Source organism: Xenopus laevis, chromosome 3S (genome assembly GCF_017654675.1).
Source record: "Xenopus laevis strain J_2021 chromosome 3S, Xenopus_laevis_v10.1, whole genome shotgun sequence".
Taxonomy (NCBI): Eukaryota; Metazoa; Chordata; class Amphibia; order Anura; family Pipidae; genus Xenopus; species Xenopus laevis.
The window spans coordinates 114,604,046-114,619,611 of NC_054376.1; the positions used below are offsets into that span (position 1 = coordinate 114,604,046).

General features: G+C 36.4%; 1 protein-coding gene across 2 annotated transcripts in view; it reads right to left on the reverse strand.

Annotated features, from left to right (window-relative positions):
• LOC108712411 (protein INSYN2B) overlaps positions 1-5,669 on the reverse strand; it is a 77,735-nt gene extending 72,066 nt beyond the window's left edge. Inside the window, exon 1 of one of the 2 annotated variants that reach the window (XM_041588753.1) lies at positions 5,484-5,669. The gene's annotated coding sequence lies outside the window, so the exon portion shown is untranslated. Of the gene's footprint in view, positions 1-5,461 lie in introns of both variants that reach the window. The other variant, XM_018254629.2, reaches the window with a different exon arrangement.
• Positions 5,670-15,566: the final 9,897 nt, after the last annotated feature.

The following is a 15,566-nucleotide window of genomic DNA, read 5'->3' on the forward strand; positions in this document are numbered from 1 at the left end:
AGTTCTGCTGGGGTGGAGCACTGCAATGGTTACGCTGTACTCAGGAGAGGTGGTTAGAAGAAAAAAAAGGTCAGACAGCTAGAGCAGAGTTTCTATGGGAACCAGCAATGCTATTTCTTCATTGGCTGTTAGACTGCAGGGTGTGTTTAGTAATCTGAGCTGAGAAGAACTGAGCATGCTCATAAGTCAACAGCCAAAGCAAATTCCTGAGGGAGGGGGCTGAGGGGGATAGAGGAGTAGAAGGATTTCTAAGTGATTAAGGGGATGCTGCAGCCTTACTGTTCACCTTTTAACAACCAGAGTGGCACTTATCTAAAGATTTCAAAGAGGCTGTTCACTGATTACATTTTTTGTGGAGGGGGTTTACATGTCCTTTAATAAAAATGAACAGTACGGGGCTGAGAAAATCATGACGAATTTGAGTTTTTAACTTGAATTTTTTGAGATGAATAAAAAAATCTAAGATTGAAACGAAAACATTTGTCAACTAAAACCTTGTTTTAGGGCAATGACTGTTGGGAAATTCTGTTGGCTGAAATTTATTTCAGGTTTAGAGGGTGACAAAACCTCAGTTGTTTCTTCTCCAAAGACTAACATGGGAATTAGCATTGGGGAAACATATGTGGTGCAACACCTTGCATCACATAGGTTGTCCCAATATCATTTCCTATGTTAGCTGCAATGCGCACTGTACCCAAATTTAATCATGGGCAACAAAGCATCCCATCTGTCATTGACCTAGAAGTCAATGCAAGGTGTATTTTGAACATTCAAGCTATTTTAAAAAAAAAATTCAGCAAGTAAATATTTTAAAAATTAATGCAATTATATAATTTTTGAGGAAATCATTTTTTTCTGTATGAATAAACACTATTGCCTTTTAATTAAAAAGCGCAACTGTATATGGAAAAAATTCAAATAAAAAAGAAAATGTAGTCCATAAACACCATAAGGAATATGTTAGCCACACCTCATTCATTCTGACTAAATCTTCTCGAACATTCAGAAGCTCCAAAATTGTTGAAATTTTTAAACTTCTCTAAAAATTGTGCTCATTCCAAGTACCTCAAGTTAAACATTTCTACAAACTTATACAGATTTAGCAGAAACCTGCTAAACCCCAGATACTATACTTCACATGCTGAACTGAAACAGGGAACACTCATATCTATAAGCACTTAACAGATACATTTTACAGTTCTACTATAAATTTGAACTTTTAAGACATTTGAAAATTCCTATAAAAGGTTAATTTTAAGGCATGTTAATTTTAACACATCCCAACATTAGTAGTTTTTGTAATTTTGTATATACCTGACCTGACCTAAAAAACATCGGCTATGTCATAATTTGAGATTTGAATGTGATCAAGCATATGTCATGTTGGATGCCAATTTAAAACTTGTTCTTTGTAATGTATTAGATACAAATAAACAGAAACATTTATGAATTCCATTGGGTGCATGAAATTGGGAAATCCAGCTGCAATGCATTTGAAGTATTTGAATATCAGTACTGAAGACATTTAAATTGGAGACTGGTATTATGGGAGGTTGAGCCACAGATGGCCTGAGTCCCATGTGAGCTTCTTACAGATGGTAAGATTGGCTTAATCTGTTATTTAAAAAAATTATCAGATGGGCTCCCACCACTTCTGAGTCATCCTATGAACTTTTCTATTGAAGGACAATATGTCTGTGACTGGTGTAGCCATATACTTAAAACTGCTGTTTTCAGCACTACTTCTGTCCTAATCAGATGCCTCCTTTCGCAATGTGACACCAGGGTGGAGAAATTCCCAAGGAAAGATAAAATGTTGACAGTTATGGTAGTGTAATAGGCAATATCAGTGGCAAAAGTATATTTTTTTTAATGACCAATACTAGTTCTAAGCAGCAGTGTGATGCCATTCTACCTTGTTTGCCCAAATACCATGTTTATGGTATATTTTGGCTGATGCAACAATGGAAAAATGAAAATCATTGGCCTGCACAATAAATCTGGCACATAATTAACTTTTTTTTTTTTACCTTTGATGCCAGAAAATGTCATGTGATAAGTGTTCTAGGAGCAAACCAGCCACTAAAAGCTTTAGCATCAGCCAATAAAAAAATATTTCTGCAAAATGTCTGTATCTTTGGGCAACTGATTCTGTGATACTGCACACACTCCATTGAATGGGCTGATATTATTGTTTAAAAGACCATCATTTTTAAAACAGTAATTCATGAAAGAAGTAAAATATTGATCTTTTTTGTAGAGTGAGGCTCTGCGTCTGGGCAGTAACTCACTGCACCCAATCAGTGATTCATTGTGTTTCTTTGTTTTTTTGCCAGTGGCATGTAGGATATAAAAAAGCAAATGTTTGATTGATTGCCATGGGTTACTGCCCAGGTGCAAATTTGCTCAGTGTTGTTACATGATCGTGACTGTGTGCAAACCTTATTATTAACATGGGGCATGGTACACTATGTTCAGAGAGAGAAAAAAAACGTTCTTATTATAAGATAATTTTCAGGAGCTAACTGCTTTCCTCTGATCATATTTTTCAAAAGGTATATACCTTTAAATACACGTTCTCAGAAAGTAGCTTATTTCCTGAACCAAGCAATGCATCCCACTATGTTCAGTCATTTCTAAAACTGCGCTTTTGAGAATAAGCTGTTATTATTACATTATATGTATTTTATATGCTTATACAGGTATAAGATCCCTTATTCAGAAAGCCGTTATCCAGAAAATTCGAAATTATGGGAAGGTCATCTTCCATAGACATCATTTTAAGTATATAATTCTAATTTCAAAAAATGTTTTCCCTTTTCTCTGTAATAATAAAGCAGTACTGTGTACTTGATGGTAACTAAGCTGCAGGAATCCATATTGGTGCAAAGCAATACTATTGGTTTTATTTAACATTTAAACAATTTTAAGCAGCTTTCAGGTATGGAGATCCAAATGACAGAAGGTTTTCTCATTAAGAAACCCCCAGGTCCCAAGCATTTCGGATTATAGATCCCATACCTGTGTTATTATCAAAATATATTTATAAAGTGCCAACATATTGTTCTGCACTGTACAACAGAGGGTAAGTACATATCAAATGTATATACTTACAAAAATATGCAAGAGGTAAAGAAGGCCTTGTTCAACTATGTTAGACTCTTAAAAAAAGATACAGATTAAAGACAATTTAGAGATATGGCATTAGACGAATAAGCTACACTATTATCCCCTAATGTTCCTTTTTCAAAATGCTGCTATGTTTGTGCACTTCTACTAAGTGCTGGCAGTTTTTGCTGCTCATTAAATCGTATTTAAAGAAGATTACATCTTTTAAAGGATCTGATGACAATCCTAGTAAAGACTCAACAATATAAACAATACATTTCAGATAAGAGGATGTGCTATAAAGATAGCTAGAGCCTCCTCCATAAAGTGGCTGCTTAGTTATAAGAAGGAATGGCAGTTGCACATGGTGCAATTCTGAGCCTTTTTGTGCCAGCTTTGATAAGTAGCTCCAAGAGCAGAGGGGAAAAAAACCGAAACGTCACCCTTTTCCCTTCGCTTGCATTTGAGTCACCTTCAAGCAATGGCTCATTTACATGTTAGTGTGAATTTATTACATATACAAATAAAGTAGTAAAGTAACAACTGTGGCTCCTTAGGAATACCTGACAACCTAAAACTATTACAGCAGGCCATGATTATTATTTTGTTCAAATCATTGGCAGTGTAAGGGACAAAACAATACTCAGGTCACTTTGTTCCCCCTGGGTTAAAGTCCATCATAGACCAACTCATGTAACCTTTTCTGTCTTTCATAGGACAAACCATTTCTTTAGATAGAATCTGACCTATAGAACAGTTTAGAAACTTCCTTTGTATACTAGAAATCCTCTCTGTCATATGGCGAGGTATACCATTGATACGATGCACACTAACAGGGCAGTAAATAAATGAATCGTTTGAAACGCGTAGCCACTTAAAATTCAGAGGAAGTGATCCATATATACTGAATAGAGACAAGTTTGATTCTGCTTATTCATGGTAGAAGAACAGGAATTGCATTATCCCTTAACAGATTTATTGATTTGTGATGAGAAATGATGAAACCAGAACAAGGTCATTACTGGAAAGAATGTAGCTTGATGCACAAAAACATAAATATTGTGATATACAGGTATGGGACCTATTATCCAGAATGCTCGGGACCTGGGGTTTTCCGGATAACGGATCTTTCTGTAATTTGGATCTTCATACCTTAAGTCTACTAGAAAATCATGTAAACATTAAATAAACCCGATAGGCTGGTTTTGCTTCCAATAAGGATTGATTATATCTTATTTGGGATCAAGTACAAACAACTGTTTTATTATTACAGAGAAAAAGGAAATCAGTTTTAAAAATTTGGATTATTTCATTATAATGGAGTCTATGGGAGACGGCCTTTCTGTAATTCGGAGCTTTCTGGATAACGGGTTTCCGGATAAGGGATCCCATACCTGTATATGTTTAGAGCTCACTCAGTATGGGATATATTTTAAAGTTGTGCTTTATAATGGATACATTCTTCTACTTGCCTAACTCTCTATATAAAAAACAAACGTACAGGGCACTGTCAGACATGACTAATATCATATCTATGCTATACAAAGTATACAGCATTTGCAGTCTTTGTATTTAGAAAAAGAAACTTTGCCCAGCATTGCCAGCACTTTTCTTCCCCTGCCTCCCTCCAGGTCATAGAGAAAAGTGAGCAATGGGGAAAGGGATATGACAAGCCACTGTCAGTAATGAGTTTGCACAAATGTGATTATACAAGTTGTGCTCTATCTATTTTTCAATCACAGCTACAATGTCAGATTCCGTGCTCAAGTTAAATTGTAGACCTGATCAAACTCAATTATCTCTACCTGACTTGAATCGCAGAAGCAGCAGAAGCTGCTTCAGTAATTGATATTAGGAAATTGGCCATTCTATACATGAGATTCTTAATAAAATAATAGTGTGTGATACACTTATAAGAATGCAAAAAAAAACAAACAATAAAATAAATATTCGGACCATTGAAGAATGCTTATTAGCTGGAGTTTCCAACATGTATGAAATTGTTCTTGACAAGGACTGCATAACAGAGTAGACAAATACATATATAGATTTGTATATCTACATAGAAATACATGAACACACACATATATATATATATATATATATATATATATATATATATATATATATATATATATATATTTTCTATAGATGCCTATTTAAACATTGTTTAAAACAGATACAGAAAAAGCACTATAAATAAAAGTCATACTATATTGCCAGCAGCATGCTTTTCAAGGAGAATTAGCAGCAATGAAGACTTTTTTTGCCATAAGTGAGCCATTAATACTGATTGAAAAAGCCTTTTGCCCTTTGTAGCATTATCAAGCCAGTGCCTAAAGCATATCCATACCTGAGAGATGTACGATTATTACCTGCAGAACAGATCTATCTTCTCAGCAAAGCTTTGATTAACAACTAAATGCGATTCCCGAAAATAAAAATGGCACAGTAAGTCCTTTATCTCAGAAGAAATCTCTGTTTGCATGCAAGAAGTCTGCCGCTTGTGCTCACATAGGAATAAATAATAAAAAGCTTGCAAACTGAGCAGCGTCCTCCATATGAAACTGAAAGACCTCTAGTGGCCAGCAGCTGAATTTGAAGAGACTTCCATGCAGTGCTCAGGACACAGCGAGCATGTTTGGGCATTGCACGGTGCAAGTGATACTTAGAAATGTCTGACCTTGCAGAATGTTCTACTCTGGTACCTTACAAGAACTTCATTTCCTCAAATGACAGCCTTGTTTATATAACACCTCAGGTACCTAAATCTCAACTGTGTTTTTGTTAATAACATGTTTTTAAATTGTTATGGATTTATTTATTTGCCAAATCAAGGTAATTTTTGAGATAATATACAGGCTGTGTCCAGAGTGAATATAAAGGTTGAAATGTAAATGAATTTACCGATATCTATAATAAAATAATAGAAACTAAGCTGCTTATATCCCTTTTTTGTAGGTTTATTTGATTTGTAGCAGACTTTAGTTAAAAAGATCCAAATTACAGAAAATTATACTTATCTGGAAACCCCCAGGCCAGGTCCCAAGCATTCCAGATAGTGTTCCATACCTGTCAAGTATATAATATATAAGGGATCATTTACTGTATGAAAGGAAAGCCCTGGAGCTATAAACGCAGGCGCTGCATGACAAGGGATCTGAATGGCCAGCAGCCAAATTATACTGGTCTAGATCAGAGATGTGCAGAATCACATGTAGTTGTGTTTAGGTGAGAAGGAATCAGTTAAAGCAGGAGATGGCCAGACCCAGGGGCGGAGTAAGAGAGGGATGTGATGTCAGGGGAAGAAGCAGTTCACTTCCTTATCTTCTGAGCAGGTACAAACATCCCACCCACCCTCTCCCATTTTGCAAATTTTGTGAAATGTCAGGAGTTTTCTACTTTATGTTCTCATATTATCTACTTATAACTGAATATGGATGTTTTCCTGAAAGCGCTGTTATATTGTGGTTTCTGTATCTTTAAACATTATAATTGTGAGAGTCTGTTTTGTATTCATTTGTGTTAAATTAATGTGAAACGCTTGATCCAGGGAATGTTTCTGAAGGCCATTGGGGTCAGGAAGGAATTTTTTCCCTTTTGAAGCATAATTGGCATTGGTTTTGGGCTGGGTTTTTTTGCCTTCCTCAGGATCAAAACAGTGCACATATATTATATTTAAGTTAATTTAAGTTTAAGTAAATACGTTTTATTTGTCACAGCAGCGGTAGGACACGGCATGTTGGCGGCTTCGCATAGTAGCAATCTCTTGTTAAATTCTGCCTTTCGAATATTGCCTTGGGTTAAGCTGGCAAGGTCCTATTTATTTGATAAAATGTGAATTAATGCTGTGGCCATTTTACACCCATCTCTGTCTCCTGGTTTCATTAAGGTATTCAATAATGGGGTGCAGTGAGATAGCTCAAGGCGAAGGGTCAAATTGAGGAGTCCCCCCTAAAATGGTCACAGTTGTGCTTGCACCAGTGCACCTGCCCTGTGTGATCAGATGATTGTGCCCAAAGTGCACCTATTGACACAAGGATACCCTGGAGATACTTCCATCATGAACGTGGTGGTAATTCTAGGGTTCCCACTTCAATAGGCACTCCAGACTTAAGCCCAAAGAATCACACGCAAACTCTGTTCAACTCTGTTTTCTGTAAATAACTCAACCCCCACTTCACACATATCTTATGATTATGGGGAATTTATTGTGGGTAAATAAAATGGAGAATAACATTTGGAATTGCACTTTGCTCACCTAAATGAGCCTTTAAGTACTTCCATAATATATTGCATCAACCTCATATAGGACTTAGGGGCCCATTTACTTAGCTCGAGTGAAGGAATAGAAGAAAAAATACTTCAAATTTCGAATGGTCGAATATGGCTACTTCGACCATCGAATAGGCTACTTCGACCTTCGACTACGACTTCGAATCGAACGTTTCGAAGTAAAAATCGTTCGACTATTCGACCATTCGATACCACCTAAAACCTACTGAGGCCAATGTTAGCCTATGGGGAAGGTCCCCATAGGCTTCCTAACAATTTTCTGATCGAAGGAAAATCCTTCGATCGATGGATAAAAATCCTTCGAATCGTTTGATTATTCCATCGATCGTTCGATCGTAGGAATATCGCTAAATCCTTCGACTTCGATATTCGAAGTCGAATGATTTACATTCGGCAGTCGAATATCGAGGGTTAATTAACCCTCGATATTCGACCCTATGTAAATCTGCCCCTTAGTTTAGCTAAAGCTCGTTAGTCTGGTATCTGTTTTATTTTTATTTATGTTAAAGGGGGACTTAAAGGGGAGATCGTATCAAGAAACAACAATAACAACAAAAAAAAGGAAACAAAGGTCAAATAACCATTCAAAGTCATTATTTATTGTGGTTGATTTCTTTACTAGCTAACAATATAAACTCCTGAAATACAGTACATTTACTTTAAAAATGAATGTTGACTTATTGGCAAAGTCTCTCTTGGACAAACAGAAGCAGTTTGACTTTGTAAATGAAATTGTTTCTAACCCAAAGATATTTTACTTGCATTGATTTATTTAGTCAGAGTCATAAACTCGGTGTATTTTCAGTGGCTGGCATTGATTTGTGGCTCTGTGACATATTTTTACCATCAAAATATCTTGTTAATATTCTTTGCTGAACATGTCCTGTATTGGTTTACAGGCACATTATATGAATTAATTATCCTCTATCCTCTGTTTTAATTAAAAGGCATAGTAATTAAAATGTAGTAAATGTAGTTATTAACCTGTTAAAAAACAGTTATTTCACAACCTCACTGCCCCTTGTTCTTTGATCTTTTATATGTCCCCTTGCAAGTGCCTTTTCTCCAAAGTAAACAACCCCAAATTTTCGACCTCCTTTATTGGTCTAATTCCATGTCTTTGCACTCTATACAGCTCATTAATATTTTTCTTAAGGACTGGAGTCCAAAACTGTATACTCCAAGTCAGGCCTTACCAGGGACCTAAAAAGAGGTAAAATTGTGTTTCATTAATGCCATTAACTCATGACACGACCCCTCTATAAACTCACATAAACTACATATACCCATATCTATACTAACTATAGATTCTAATATCATAATAGCCTTGAATATTATGCTTGTCCAAGAAATCATCCAAACCCCTCTTAAAGGCATTAACAGAATCAGCCATCACAACATCACCCAGCAGTGCATTCCACAACCTCACTGTCCTCACTATGAAGAACCCCCTACGTTGCTTCAAATGAAAGTTCTTTTCTTCTAGTCTAAAGGGGAGGCCTCTGGTACGGTGATCCACTTTATGGGTAAAAAGGTCCCCTGCTATTTGTCTATAATGTCCTCTAATGTACTTGTAAACTGTAATCATGTCCCCTTGCAAGCTTCTTTTTTTTTCAGAGAAAACAACCCCAACTTTGACAGTCTAACCAGTTTAGTTGCTCGTCTGCACTCTCTTCAGCTCATTTATATCCCTCTTAAGGACTCAAGCCCAAAACTGCACTGCATACTCCAGGTGAGGCCTTACCAGGGACTTATAAAGGGCCAAAATTCGGTTTTCATCCCTTGAGTTTATGCCCTTTTTTATGCAAGACAGAACTTTATTTTCTTTAGTAGCCACATAATGACACTGCCCAGAATTACACAACTTGTTATCCACAAAAATCCATAGATCCTTCTCAGTTAAAGGGGACCTGTCACCCTAAGAAATAATTTCAAATTCTTTTCTATCATGTTAGTTGAGCAAAATAAACTTAACTTACACTGTATTTATTATTTAAATTTTGTTTCCTTCTGTTTTGGAATTATACAATCACAGCAAGCAGGCAGCTGCCATTTTGTGGACACGGTTATTAAGGGAAATTGTGTATCACCCCAAAATCTTGTGTATGAACCAGAATGAGGGACCTAATGTCCATGTGCAGTGCCCTATACAATTATAGAGCCTGAGGAGGGAAGGGGGAATGTGAGGAGAGCAGTGACATCTAGGAAGTGCTGAATGGAAAGTGAAAGTAATTGACTGCCCCTCCTCTATGCCACGGGCATAGAGGCGGGGCAGGTAATATTTGATTGACAGTTTAGATATTTAAACACCTTTATAACAGGTATGGATGTTTTAACGAAAAAAAAATTTGGGGTTCCATATTTAATTTTGAAAGGACTTTCATTATGCAGTTTTTTATGTGTAGGTGACAGGTCCACTTTAAGGAAACTCCCAACACACTTGCATGTATAACTTGCATTTATGTCATTTTTGCCATAACCTTGCATTTATCCACATTGAACCTCATTTTCCAGATTGCTGCCCAGTTTTCCAGTTTAGTCAAATAATTCTAAAGTTCTGCACAATTTTGTATCATCATCAAAAATAGAAACATTACTTTCAATGCCCACCTCCAGGTCATTAATAAACAAGTTGAAAAGCAAGGGACCTAGTACAGAGTCCTGCGGTACTCCACTAACAACACTGGTCCAATTAGAAAATTTTCCATTTACCAACACTCTTTGTAATCTATGTTTTAGCCAGTTCTCTATCCGGGTACAAATACTATGTTTCAGGCCAACATTCCTTAATTTAACCAGTAACCTTCTGTGTGGCAATTTATCAATTGCTTTAGTACAGTCTAAGTAAATCACATCCACTGCCTTTCCAGAATCGAGGTCCCTGCTCATCTTCTCATAAAAATAAATAAAATTAGTCTGGCAAGATCTATTACACATAAAACCATAATATTATGACTTGCAATGAAGTCCAGTATCTTATCCCATAATACTACTTCAAAAAGCTTTCCTACCTACTGATGTCAGACTAACTGACCTATATTTTTGAGTTTGAGAACGAGATCCCTTTTTGAATAGCGCACCACATTATCAATTTGCCAGTCTATCGGCACCATGCCAGACCTCAATGAATCCTGAAAAATTAAGTAAAAAGGTTTGGAAATCACAGAGCTAAGCTCGCTAAGTACCCTGAGATTACCTGGGTCAACATTGAACCCCATTTGCCAATTTACTGCCCACTTGTTTTGCTCAATTTTGTATCATTAGCAAACATCGAGACAATACTTATGGTGCCAACCTAAAAAAACAGACCACTGCAGCACTCCATTAACAACACCTGTGGTGTACTGTAGTGAACAGTATTTCATCTATTGAAGGATCATGCTGCAACCAGTACAGCATGACGGAGATCCAGCTCTCTGTGCTTAAGCAGCATTAATCTGGTCGGAGCTGCAGAATGGGGTAAGTGTGTCTGAGCTGGGGCAAGCTTTGGGGCACTTTTCATAACACTGAAATGTTCCTAATTATAGTTAAAGGAATGTGTTCATATCACTTTCTCTGTATTAACGCTTCAGCAAAATCCAAGAACATCACACCCACTGCCACCCCATTGTCCATCCAAAAGCTTTCCTAAAATCAATGTAAAAAAGAACAAATCCTAAACTGCTGTTCCAAATATGCATACCTATGGCAAACTGTGAAGTAAGACCTTCAGTCTTGCCTGCACTTATTGCTCCAGTTACAGTGCACAGTTTGTAAGTATAGTACAGTTACTGGCTATTACAGTAACATACTGTGGTTTGCTTGGCCTTTATTAGCATTTAGCTTTAATAAACCACCTGCCCCAATATGTTTTGTCTACTGTAGAGCACATAACTGTCAAAATAAATACTATGTTAAGACAAACATCTGTTTAAGTTGCATTTAACACATAAATGTATATGTTTCAACTTAAATGAGAAGGAAATGATAAAATTAAGTAAGCTTTGTCCGAAAGGTCTATATAAATACACCAGTAAACCCTCAAAGTAATGCTGCTCTGAGTCCTCTGTCAAAAGAAACACCACATTTCTTTCCTTCTATTGTGTACACATGGGCTTCTGTATCAGATTTCCTGTTTTCAGCTGAAACATCCAGGGCAGGGCTTGAGCATGCTCAGTTTGCTCCTCTCCCCCTCCCTCCTCCCATACCTGCTGTAATCTGAGCTCAGAGCTGTAAGTGAGCAGGGAGAGACTCAGGCAGGAAGTGATGTCACACCAAGGTTATATGGCAACTTCTATCCTAAACAAAAATAGACAGTGTCTAGAGCTGTTTACTCAGGTATGGTAAAGCATTCTGCAGAATAAATATATCATTCTAGCTTGCACTATTGTGGCTAATATGTTGTCAGTAAACTGTCTTGGAGCTTTCCTTCTCCTTTAAATACAAATTCAACAAACCTACAGACCCTATCTCGTACATAACCGGGGACTGCCTGTATATGCAGCCGGCCACTGCCCATGTATACACTATAGCGAAATAGGATTTATATTTGTTACTTCAAAATGTGAAATCTACGTACACTCAGATTAAAATGTAAAATTATAATTTGTTGGAAAATAAAATTGTCTTTACCGTCAAACATATTTGGTAGCAGCTTGGCGATGATCCTGGATATATTTTCACAATGTGTTTCTAATTTTGTATTTGAAAATTCCCCCTCATTTTTGTCTGAGTATAATTATTCATGTTATTGTTTTGACAAGTAGACTCTTCAGAGAGAAGAAGTGCTGATATCGCAGCCTTGATTTTCCACAGAATTACATCTTTAATTAATCGAAATACCCTGTGGGATCAATTTTATGTTTCCTGAAAAAGAAAATCTAAGGTGGTCCATTGTCTGTTCTATCCCCTAAATTCTGATCCCTTTGTATCTTAAGTATCTATGCAGAATAAAGTCAACGTTTTACCCATTCTTACAAGATTTAAGGGTTTAAATTGTTAAAGGAACAGTACCACCAAAAAAATGAAAGTGTTTTAAAGGAATGACAATATAATGTAGTGCTGCCCTGCACTGGCAAAACTGTAGTGTTTACTTCAGAAAAACAACTATAGTTTATATAAACAAGCTGCTGAGTAGCCATGGGGGCAGCCATTCAAGCTCAGAATACACAGTAGATAAAAGTTAAGTTCTGAAGAATCCCATTGTATACTACAGAGCTTATCTGTTATCTGCTGTATATCCTGTGCCTTTTCTCCCTTTTCAGCTTTGAATGGCTGCCCCCATGGCTACACAGCAGCTTGTTTATATAAACTATAGGTGTGTTTCGGAAGAAAACATACCACATTTACCAGTGCAGCACAACACTATATTATATTTTCTTTACTTTAATACACCACTTTTACTGTTTCAAAAAAATTAAATTTAGAAAGGGTTAACTAATATTACCCAAAAATGGTATTGCTGGAGAGTGAACTATTAATGTAATTTATCATGCGCTATTCATTTCCAAGATAGAAAAGGTATCAGCTGTGCTTAATAATCATTGTTAGGCAAGAACAATTGTTGCTTAGGGGCAGTTACATTGATGATTGGTAATTGTTTCCAAGCAGTAATGAAATGAACTGCTTGGGAAAGAAATTACAGATCATTTAATATTCACAAAGCATTTTCCTTGTTGTTAACAAATTGCAGTAACAAGACAGATAAGTGTTAATAATGCTGATAATAGATGATGACACTACTTTTGACCTTTCCAAGCTGGTGTTTGAAGGAAGCGGGATGTGATACAATATATGTTATAAAATATATATTATTAATATTGTAGAGATAGATAGATGGATGGATAGATGATGATGATAGAAGTAACTGCCTTCAATAATAAGAATATCAAAAGTTATTGAGAAGTTTTGTCACCATATAAAGGTGAAAAGTCACAAAATGAATCTCTCAGTGAAGGTCATTGAACCCCATAGGGAATTGTGATAGCTTTTGTCATTTTATAGTAGACGTTAGATGGTCAAATCTAACACAATGTTAGTTGTATGAGTGTGTTTTGGCAATTAGACTGTTTCTTTATAACTGTAGTGGAACTTGGACTCTAGAGTTCAGCAACCAATAGAGGACTACATGTATAATATTTTGTTGGATTTTATAATATATGTTATATGTAATGTTTAACAGCAGTCATATGAGCATAATTGTAACCATACTTTTTGTATTAGCTCAAGAGTACTAAAATAGTTATAATATTTACAGGTATCGGACCCATTATCCAGAAATCCGTTATCCAGAAAGCTCCAAATTACGGAAAGGTTGTCTCCCATAGACTACATTTTATTCAAATAATGAAATTTTTAAAAATGATTTTCTTTTTCTCTGTAGTAATAAAACAGTACCTTGTACTTGATCTAAACTAAGATATAAGTGATCCTTATTGGAAGAAAAAACAGCCTATTGGGTGTATTCAAGTTTTACATTTTCTAGTAGACTGAAGGTATGAAGATCCAAATTATGGAAAGATGCATTATCCAGATAACCCCAGGTCCCAAGCATTCTGGATAACAGGTCTCATACCTGTACTATATATAATACAGTACGATATAAAATCATTTTGTGGCATGTATGCAGGCCCGGACTGGCAATCTGTAGGTTCTGGCAAATGCCAGAGGGGCTGCTGTAAGATCCAATAGGCAGTCACTATTTAATGGGCTGGTGGAGAACTATTTGGGCCTCTGTGTAGTGATGGGTGAATCTGTGCCCAATTTACCACAAAATTCACGGAACGGCAAAAAATTTGCGAAACACATTGAAGTCAACGGGCATCAAAATAATTTTGACAATCTTTATACGTGCGACTATTTGGTTCAGATGCATTAAAGTCAATCCGAATAATTTTGACGTGTGTCAACTTTTATGCGCGCCAATTTTGATGCAGTGGATTTTTCACAAGTTTCGCAAATTAATTTGTTTGCTGCGAAACATGGGCGTCTGAATAATTTTGACACACAAAATTTTTTATGCGTGTGCCAATTTTGATGGGTTGGATTTTTTGTTGCCGATTTGTCGCTGCAGTTTTGCGAAATTAATTTGCTTGCGGCAAAATTTGTGTCTGCTGAATTTATTCACCTATCACTACCTCTGTGTACTTGGAATGCCAGGAACTATTTTGACTCCCAGTGCAGACCAGATGATGTATGACAGCTATTTTGAACCAAATGACTAATCAGCACTACACACTTTTCCTGCGAAATAACTCTGCTAAAATACAAAGGCGATTGTAGGAGCTCTTAAAAGGAAAAAAAAACCCAGGCCCAAATAGAGTGGCACTTTTTACAGATAATTAACCAGCCCTCTGGAGTAGATACATTAGCACTGCACACTTCACATAAATCCATTCCACACCAATAATACATAAAATAATTTTATTTCACCTAATAAAGTAGAACATTACACTTCTAATTCCCTAATGCTTCCATCAGCAACAGCCTTAATAAAAGTGTTTGCTTGTATGGTTAGCACTAAATTCTGTGTATAACACCCAGAGAGAAAAGTATATTATTCATCAGCACAATGTGCATATGATATCATCATCATCATCATTTATTTATATAGCGCCGACAAGATACACAGTGTTTTACCTTAGTTATAATAAACAGGGAATAAATGGAGAATATCAAATAGGGTTAAAGAGTACAACAGGACTAGAGGGACCTACAAATTAGAGTTTACAAACTAAAGGTTAGGGTAAAATTGAGACATTAGGATTTTAGAAGTCTTGTAGATGAGAATGGGCAGAAGTGATGAGAGGAGAAGATCAGAAGCAGAGAGAAGGTTGCGTGAAGGAGAGTATTTCGAGATCAGAGATGAGATATAGGGAGGGGCTTCATTATTAAAGGCCTTGAAAGTGAGTGTTAGTAATTTGAATTTGATTCTAGAGGAGATTTGGAGCCAGTGAAGGGACATGCATGTGGGAGCAGCTGATGTTGAGCGGTGAGATAGATGAATGAGTCTAGCAGCTGCATTTAGAACAGATTGGAGTTGTGAAAGGTGACTTGTTAGAATACCTGCGAGGAGTAGGTTGCAGTAATCAAGGCGAGAGATGATGAGAGACTGAAAGGGTTTTAGTTGATTCTGAACTGAGATATGGTCGTATTTGGGCAATGTTGCGCAGTTGAATGTTATA